This window comes from Panthera onca, chromosome A3 (genome assembly GCF_046562875.1).
Source record: "Panthera onca isolate mPanOnc1 chromosome A3, mPanOnc1 haplotype 2, whole genome shotgun sequence".
NCBI lineage: Eukaryota > Metazoa > Chordata > Mammalia > Carnivora > Felidae > Panthera > Panthera onca.
The window spans coordinates 55,145,618-55,155,000 of NC_138341.1; the positions used below are offsets into that span (position 1 = coordinate 55,145,618).

The following is a 9,383-nucleotide window of genomic DNA, read 5'->3' on the forward strand; positions in this document are numbered from 1 at the left end:
TCTCTCTCTCTCTCTCTCTCTCTCTCTCTCTCTCTCTCTCTCTGTACTGTAGATTTGGGACCGTATTGTATTGATTGCGTGGTATCCTGATTTTTCCATTTATAATCATATCATGAAATGCCATCTATGCCATTAAAAAAGACTTCTAAAAACATCACACTTAATGGTCACTGATATGCCATTGCATAGCTGTATCCCGATCCCAGGTTAATTTAAAATTGACCCTGTGGCTGGACATGTATGTCCACAGATATTCTAAATAGTGCTGTGATGAACATCTCCACACATAAATCTTTATTCACACCTCTTATTACTTCCTTGGGGTAGATAACTGAAAGCTGAGCTACTCGGGCAAGAGGCATGACCTTTTCCAAATCTCTTGATACCTACTGTCAAATTCAGAGGCGTTTTAAATGTGAAGAAAAGGTCAGTGGAAAAGGCTCTCCTCAAACTTTTTTTATGGGGCCGATGTACTGAACTTGCTGACCCAAACCAGATTTTTTATGACTTTAACGCATGTGAAACTTGATAATCACTAAAAAGGATCCTGTCTATCTTGGATGGTCTATGAGGTGATTTCCTGTTCATTCAGAAAGTAACTGTTGGCGGGGCGCCTGGGTGGCTCAGTCGGTTAAGCGGCTGACTTCAGCTCAGGTCATGATCTCACGGTCCGTGAGGGCTGTGAGTTCTAGCCCCGCGTCGGGCTCTGTGCTGACAGCTCAGAGCCTGGAGCCTGTTTCAGATTCTGTGTCTCCCTCTCTCTGACCCTCCCCTGTTCATGCTCTGTCTCTCTCTGTCTCAAAAATAAATAAATATAAAAAAAAAAAAGAAAGTAACTGTTGGCAACTTACTATGTGCTGGATACTTAGGATACTTGAGGGCCAACAGATGACAGGGGAGAAAATAATCTCCTAGACGATGATGTGTTTGAATATTAATGTGACTGAGTGGAAACATTGACTTCCAGGCTTCAAGTGAGGTTTCAGAGGCTGAATTATTGTCTTAGATGAATTATTTGTGTTTATTTACACAGTTTATTTCTTTGAGTATTTTCCCATTTTCCCTGATCCTCCCTCAGTTTTGAGTAAGTTATATAACTCTTCTTGCTTCTATCTAATTTTGCCTCCCAGAGGACTGCTTGCTGGGAGTAGTATGGGAATATTTAGCTTAGTAAGAGGTATTTTTTAAAAGAGTATAATTGGTCCTGTTTTCCAGGAGGAAAAGCTGTTCAATCTCAGTCATACCTGTCTACTTTTATCAAGTGCACAGAAATTCTAGAAGGGAGAAGTTACACTCCTAGGTGCATAATTGGGTCTCCTGCATTCATTTTGTTGCCCACAGTAGGTCAGGAAGTGTCTAGTAAATGGTCATTTCTTCTTCTTAAGTACCTTACTGTCCCTTCCCATTTCCCTTTCCTTTCCGTTGGATGACACATCTATGCCTTTGTTGGAGAGGGAACTATTCCACATAAATACGGTAACTATTTTTTTAATTGTTTATTTATTTGTGTGTGTGTGGCGGGGGAGGGGCAGAGAGAGAGGGAGACACAGAATCCGAAGCAGGCTCCAGGCTCTGAGCTGTCAGCACAGAGCTCAATGCGGTGCATAAACCCATGGATGGCGAGATCATGACCTGAGCCAAAGTCAGATACTTAGCCAATGAGCCACCCAGACACCCCTAAACATGGTAACTATTATTGTTGTGATAGAAAAATCTGCAGCATAACTATTGAACCACAAACTATATTTTTTTCCGGTAACACCAGCCATGATCTACATTTTGAAAAGTTCATGTCTTCATACAGTTATTGTTTGAGGCTATGAATACCAGGAACAGAACAGAGACTAGCTTGAACCCACCCTTTTCAGGAGCAGTTGAACCTAATTAACATGGAAACTCAGCACAGTGGGCAAACAAGTGGTGTTCAGATGAAATCATGCTCCTTTCCTGAGGCCAGGCATCTAGTCCAGTCTGTAAAATTTAATGTCTATTGAAGAGAGGTATAGCTTTTTAATTTTTATTAATTTTTTTTTTGAGTTTGCTTATCTAAGGAGAAAGAAAGCATGTGTCTTTAATTTATCTCTTTGTGGATCCTTTGCTAGAATCCCAGCTTCATTGAATATTTAGAATGCTTTTGCTTTAAAAGCAGAAACATGTTTGAGTAAGAACTAATTTTTCATCGTGTAGACAAATATTTGAGTAACTGGTGGAAATAATAAATTACCAGCATAAAGTGATTTCATTGCTCTTAAAAGCAAAAAAGCACTCCTGGGAATTTCACGGAAATGACTCCATTTTCATATCACTCCCATGATAGCCATTTGATCTTACTCTGGGGTGGACTGGCATGCAAGTTTATTTTTAATAAGTGAGCACCTACATATTCTCTGGGAAAACAAGTGGAGAAGTGGGTATTGGGGGAAAACAACCAAGATCTAGAAGTGATGATCACGTCCTTGATGCCCTGCCCAACTTTTTAATTTTTGTCTTCAAACAAAACTTGCTTGTAGGAACTGCCTTGAAAGACTATGTTGTTCTTTCCAAGGAGTTTAATGAGTGCTCATTATTTCGACCATTTGCACTTTCCTGTTTCTCAGATTCTAAATGCATAATCCAATTATGGTTTGTGGGTCTGGTTGGAAAACAGTCTGACTAGGGAATTTACATTTTGAGCCACATTGGTCTTTGGGAGAGAGAACCGTTGCTGGATCTGGGATGGTATTAAAGAACTGGATCTCTGAGGGGCGCCTGGATGGCTCAAGTCGATTAAGCATCCGACTTTGGCTCAGGTCATGATCTCACGGTTCATGGGTTCGAGCCCAGCATTGGGCTTGTGCCAACAGCTCAGAGCCTGGAGCCTGCTTCGGATTCTGTGTTTCCCTCTCTCTCTGCCCCTCCCCCACTCGCCTCTAAAAAATAATAATAAACATTAAAAAAAATTAAAAAAAAAAAGAACTTGATCTCTGGGTTCAGGCTGTATGATTTAATCTTAGTTTAGCCCACACCACCTTTGGGTTCTAGGAGAGGGATTTAACCAACTCTTTGCTTAAGCTCTTTGAGCTTCCTCTGCTTCATAAGGTAACAGAGAGGATTAAATGGGCTGATGCATGTGGCATTGGCATATAGCAACATCTGAATACACGTTAACTGACACTATCACGCTGGAAACACAAAAATAATAATTTTCTTGTTTCAGGATTGGTAGAAGAACACTCATAGATGGAGCCAATACATTTGCAATCCAGGTGTGGCTTTTTCTCTAACCTCACACATATGCAAAGCACTCCTTACACACATTACCGAGTTTTCTTTCTCTGGTGTACAGAAATTTTCACCGTGATGCCTCTAGAGTAGGTTAAGAAGTTTATATTCTCTTTTAAGATATTTTCCTTTTATCTGCCCGGTGATAATCATTTCCTGTACTTTGTCTGTGACATCATATTCAAAATATGTTAGTGCCTGGTCTTTCTGGCATTAAGCCAACATCACTGGCCCAGAGTTTCTGAAATCAAAACACAGATTTTACAAAGTCATACTGAAAGTTAGACATAATTTGTGTTAAAGAAAGTAAACAAAGCTGGGTATCCTAAAACACACACCACCCCTCCAAAGATCTAACTTGAATTCAGGTGAAGCTCAAGTTCTTGCACATTTTTCTGGCATTGATCCTTTTTGACTGGCACTCAAACCTTTCTTTCTAAACGTATCATATTTCTTCAACTGGGGTCTCTGGACCTCATCCACCATTGGGCTTTGTGGGTTTTTCCTAGTGTCTGAAATTAAATGTTTGTCTGGTTATTTTTTTTTCTTTTGTCCCAGGAAGGCTGTCTTTGGATTTCATTAGATTCTTACCGGTTCAAAATTTTTGTTTTACCTGAGCTGGCTCTTTACTCTTCCCATACTGATATGCCTTCCGTGATCTGGAGCCACATGGCTTATCTCTACCCCTGGATCTTTTCTTTTCTGATATTTAACATTTCTGGCTTCTTGCAGTGCCCTTCCCGCCTGCTACACCAGGATTTTACACCATCATCTGTTCTGTTACCACCTCCACAATTTGTGATTTATCCTCATCCCACCTGGACGGTTACTTCCCTCAAAATCAACTCTCTTATTTACTTAAATATATTTTAAAAGGAAAACAGTGGATAGATCATAAAAAGAGTTGAGTATGAAAGTAGGGGAAGACTGTAACATCAGAGAAAAAAATTCTGTCACAGCAGAAATAGAGGCCAAAGACAGGTGATTCCAGAGCTAGGGAAAGAGGAGTGAGTCTGGGACTGGTGACCCCATAAGGCCTGGGGCTGAGAACAAGAGCCATCAGGAAATCAGTGGAAGCTGGGGATGAGCAGCCAGATATGATGAGTCTGGCTAACCTGTGGGGAAAGGAGATAGTGCTTACATGGGAGAGAAAGGGGCACAGGGTAAGAGTGGGAGCTAGAATATAGAGTTTCTAAGATTGATACAGGGTATTGGGTGAAAGATGGTGCATAGGGTAAGGCTGTAAATGAGAAAGGAGCTTTGGAAACTGAAGAAAAGATGGAGGCTGAAGAGGGGAAATGGGGGATGGGTGAATGTGGAGACTGAGGTGATACAGGCTGAAGGTTAAAGTTAAAGAGAAGAGGCTGTGGAGAGGGAGTGCAGGATATACCAAAAGGGGGGCGGGAGGAGATACCTTGAAATGGGCAGAGGCAATTGTGTGTGTGTGTGTGTGTGTGTGTGTGTGTGTGTGTGTGTTTCATGGGGAGCAGGTACAAAGTAACAAATGGAGATCATCTTCTTAAAAGGACAAACCAGTGTCTTAATCTGTTTTTAAGTCTGGCACAGAAATCTGAAGTGCCAATCTCATATTGGCAGAAAGAGATAAACACTCTACAAACACTCTACAACACTCCATAAAAGTGCTTGAAAGTGCCACTGTTTGGGTCAGATAGCCAGGAGATACTCAGTCTACCCTGGCAGTATCTCATAGACCAGGGCAGTGGTTCTTGAACCATAGTGCATGGGAATCACCTGGAAGCCTTGTTATAACAAAGGTTCTGGTTCAGCAGGTCTGGATGGGGGTGGGAATTTCTGTTTCTGAAAAGACCCTGTGATGCTGCTGCTGCTGGTTGGGGACCACACTTGGAGAACTATTTGGCGAGGAAAACTGTTCCATGCCTTTTAGAGATTGTTGCAAGTGCTCTTATGCTTCTTTTAGCAGTAGATTGCTATGATATAAAATGAGGTAAGTGAACTTGCCCTTTTAACTCCAAACTTACAAATATAAAACATTTTAAATGTGAAATGAAAACACTTAAAATTACTATTGATTCTCATCAGTGCAACAGTTCAATAAAGAAAAAAAATGTTTTCATTCTCCTCTGTTTTCTGCTTTAATATGGATTCTTAGGTTTGCTTTTTTTTTTTTTTTTTTGAGGAAGTATTATTATTTCATATTGAGTCTGTGGTGGCCACTTTATGACACGAGGGAAGCGGAAATGAAGTGGGGACCCAGGAAAATTTTCTTTCCCAACAGTGGAAAGGTGGGGATGGCTAGTGGTGAAGAGGTTTCTGCTGTTGCTGGGCCAGGATGCTCCTCTGGCCTGGCAGCCTTGCCATGGGGGTTGTCGCCTTGGGGCTTACAGCCCTCTGCCCACTTTGGCTGCTCTAGCCTTTCCCTTGGGTCCAGGTCTGAGCTTGGAGTGCAGGGAGGACCCTTTGGGGGAAGGGCAGGGCGCCTATCCAGTGCTCAAACAGAACCGAGCTGACTGCATCCGAAACCATTGTGTCACCTTGAGCATTTCTAATGATGAATCCACACAATGCACACACCCCAACAGATGCTGGCAGGGTAAACAAAAGCTTTTGAATATTAGCATAAGGTTCACATTTTTCTTTGCTTAGACTGGACAGAATTGTCCTTGCTCTTGATAAAGGATTCCAGGGATTGAGGCAGTGATTAAGAGAGTTGTTTAATCAGAGAAGGGAGACGGTCCAATCAGTAACTAATAAAAATCAACAACATAAAGGATGTTGGATATTGACTTCTTAGCACTCCTCATTTTCAGCCATCAGCGACCTATGTGTATTGGAAGCTGTAGCTGTCCATTTTTGATGTTTCCCTCTTTAGAAAAGGGAAAAAAAGAGATACCTAGAGCAAATCAGAATGAGAGACTGAGTGCTCAGATGCAGAGCAGTCAGATAAAATGCAGGATGCCCAGCTGAGTTTGAATTTTAGATAGATAATGAATACATTTCTGTATGGGACATTCTTATACTTCTGAAATTGAAATTTAGCTGGACATCTTCTATTTTTATGGGCTAAGTCTGACAACTCAAGAGAAAATTTTCTGTTTTGAGAGCAGACTCAACATTCAAGGCTGAGTTACCACTTGTCCTGCTTAATGCCATCCAGAATGTTGAGATTCTCCAAGTACAAAGATGCAAATTCACAAGTGGTATTTGGTATTTATGAATTCATGTGGGTCTTAAGAATTTAGATTTATAATCTTAGAAAAGGAACAAAAAAATTAAGGTTGGTATTGACAGAAAGCCAAAAGTGACTCTTTCTGTACTTTTTATGGCAGTCAGCTAAAGCTGTGATTTGACAGACTGTAACAGTGAGTAACAGATGGGCCACCTTCGGATTATCTGTGCTGTATTCAACACCTCTTTGAACAATAATTATAATTTGTTGGGGGAAAATATCAATTTAAAGGTCAAGTGCTTTCATAAAAAAAGGTGATTATTCAGTATTTTCTACTTTGAACACACCAGGATTCATTGTATTACTGTCTTTTGTGCAGCACATATATGCTGTAAAATGGATTGCTTAATTATATGATTATCTGTCTTCAGGGAGGACATGTGAACATGAATGGGAGCTGTCAAGAGAGGTACATTGCTTTACTTGTGGTTCTTAATCTATATCTATAGCCATTACAGGTTACAAGTTGACTTTTAAAACAAATATCTAAAATATAAATTACTTTTACAATGCAAAGTGGGCATTTTGGTGTAAAGGAGCTCCTTGAGCTGAAAAATGGACACGTTACATGAGTGAGGCTCCAGGCTCACTCCTTTTTTTTTCCCCTCTGATTTTTAGTCATCAGTCTAGAAGAGGCGCAAGGGAAGACACAGCCTCCTAATTAACTGGGGAGAAAGAGGGGCAAAGGCTATGCAGTTAACCTTTATAATTGAATCACCAATTACAGTGATAGAAAGGAATACCGCTTTGCAGTGAATCAGAATTCTGGGAAAATCTCATGAACATTCCAGGCACTGTGAAAACCAGAAGATTGGAGAAGTTAAGCATATGTGCCAAACTCTATTAATCTCTTTGTGTGTTTTTGTTAGTCCTCTGGGCTTCATTTTGGAGAAGAGGTTCAGTGTACAAGAGAAAATTAAGTCAGTAATGCTGGTGTAAGCTAAAATCAGCAGGGAAGCTGGGTTCAGAGGCAACGACACAGGAGGTAGATGATAAAGGTCTTCTTCTAAAGGTGCAACTAGATGCAGACAGTTCCAAGTGACGCCCTTGGTAAACTCTTTCAGTGGTCTCCCAATCTTAGAGCCAGTTAAGCTTTAATTATCTATTTTATGACAAACAGTTATGTAGTTACAGAAGACAGAAAAACAAAATGCTGTCCAACTGTATTAAGGTTGCAGTATATCTACTTACCAAGGGATTCCAACTGAGGATGTTCAGCCCCGAAGATAAAGTCATTGCTTCTGCTTCCAAGAGCGTTTAATGACTTTGAACATCATGCTCAGGGTCAGTTCCTAATATGTAACACCAATCCCCGATCCTGTTCTTGATGGAATGAAAATAATATACACCTTATGTTTCTATATGTCAAATTAATCTAATCCACTTCCTATCCTCATAAACTTATTTACACATGCACCATCTTGGACGGGGTAAATTTGCCAAGAAGAAGAAAAGTCTCCTTACAAAGCTGAAAATATTTTTACAACCCAAAGGTGAGCACCAGACACACGAAAATAATTCATTTTGTGAAGATCGCCAAGAAAACCTTGTTTTGAAATCCCGGTGCCCATGATTACATCATGCCAGGTGAAGCATCCACCGATGGAAACAATGGATAGACATTTGCTCTTCTCCAACTCAGCTGTCTGGTTTCAAAGGGCTTTTTGTTTTTATTTTTATTTTTTTGCCTCTCTTGGCTCCGAGTGGCTGCAACACATGGTAAATCTTTAACTTCAAGTGTCCTTCTGTGGTGACCAACTAAAATATTAGCAAAATAAATGTTTTATGGGAAAATGTTGGCAGGAGCCCCAACAGAAACAGGTGGTATTGGGTTATTTCAATATAATGTAATGATACAGCCAGGTTTCCATCTGGACAGCATGTGGTTGGGTCTGCTCAGAGAGAACCAAAGAGTGTGAGTATGCACTGGGGAAAGCAGCGATGCACAAGTGTGCAGCTAGATGGCTACTTTACAAAATAATAGTCTGAGCTCCGGGTCCTCTGGGTTAAATATTTTTACTGTCAAAATCTGAATTTCTTCATAAAATATTAAAGGTGAAGCAAACCTCTGACATGCAATACTGAGCTGTGTAATTATAAGGCAGTTCCTGGAAACCAAAGAGAGTGTGCATTAAAGCAAGGCGTTTATTATAAAAGAGTTCATTACCCTTGGAAGTGAAGACATGTTTTAGAGGGAGCCTTAGAACAGAGAAGCTTTTTAGCAAGGCTTACCATACTATGAAAACAAGGTTCAGCCTTGTTGGTAAGAATGCAATTAGAAAATAAAGAGAGAATGGGATTAGTTCACTGCTAAGGGCCTGATCGTGATCCAAAGCTAAAGAGATGTATCCTTAATTTACCACCAGGGAAGAGTCTTTCTCCCTCTTCCATAAAATTCCTGCTTCAGGCACTTCAAAACACATGGAATTAGGAACACTTGGAACATTTGGTTTTGCACTCAGCTCTCTGCACTGTGTATTCATGCTAAGCTCGATAATAAACTCTTGGCTCAATAACTCCCTATATGTATCCCAGAGAGAGGCATCAAATTATGGCTATGTGCAGAGGTAGATCCTCTTCAGAGGCACTGAGACCTCACTGCCTGGCTCTCTCAGCTCTCGCCAGAGGAAGAAGACAGGAATATGCACACAGAGAGTAAGCAAGTTGGAAGTGGCTTGCAATTTCCTTGATGCCTACTGGGAGAGTCAGGCAGTCATGGGCACCATCTCCCAAGATGAAGGAGTCCCTTTGACTCCTGGGTACTTGGCCAGGAAAGCCTGGCTTCTAGAGAATTAATTGCAGCGACTAATTGATAGTGCAGCAACACGGAGACATTCAAAGCAAAGGTCTAGACGTAAAATCGAAGAGCTGATGGAGAATAGTGATGGAACAGTGAAGGCTCAGCAAGAAGAGA

General features: G+C 40.8%; 1 protein-coding gene and 1 long non-coding RNA gene across 10 annotated transcripts in view; one reads left to right on the top strand and one right to left on the bottom strand.

The window, feature by feature from the left end:
- Positions 1–9,383, top strand: part of LOC132695322 (E3 ubiquitin-protein ligase RNF113A) — a 506,126-nt gene that overhangs the window by 192,641 nt on the left and 304,102 nt on the right. The gene's annotated exons all lie outside the window — the stretch shown is intronic.
- Positions 1,731–7,786, bottom strand: LOC132660337 (uncharacterized). 2 transcript variants are annotated; one of them, XR_009601724.3, is made up of 3 exons: positions 7,661–7,786; positions 3,301–3,502; positions 1,731–1,987 (listed from the first exon to the last, which is right to left on the bottom strand). It is a non-coding gene; the product is annotated as an uncharacterized LOC132660337 (long non-coding RNA). The 2 variants fall into 2 exon arrangements; XR_009601722.1 differs by lacking the exon at positions 1,731–1,987 and having other exon boundaries at positions 3,167–3,502.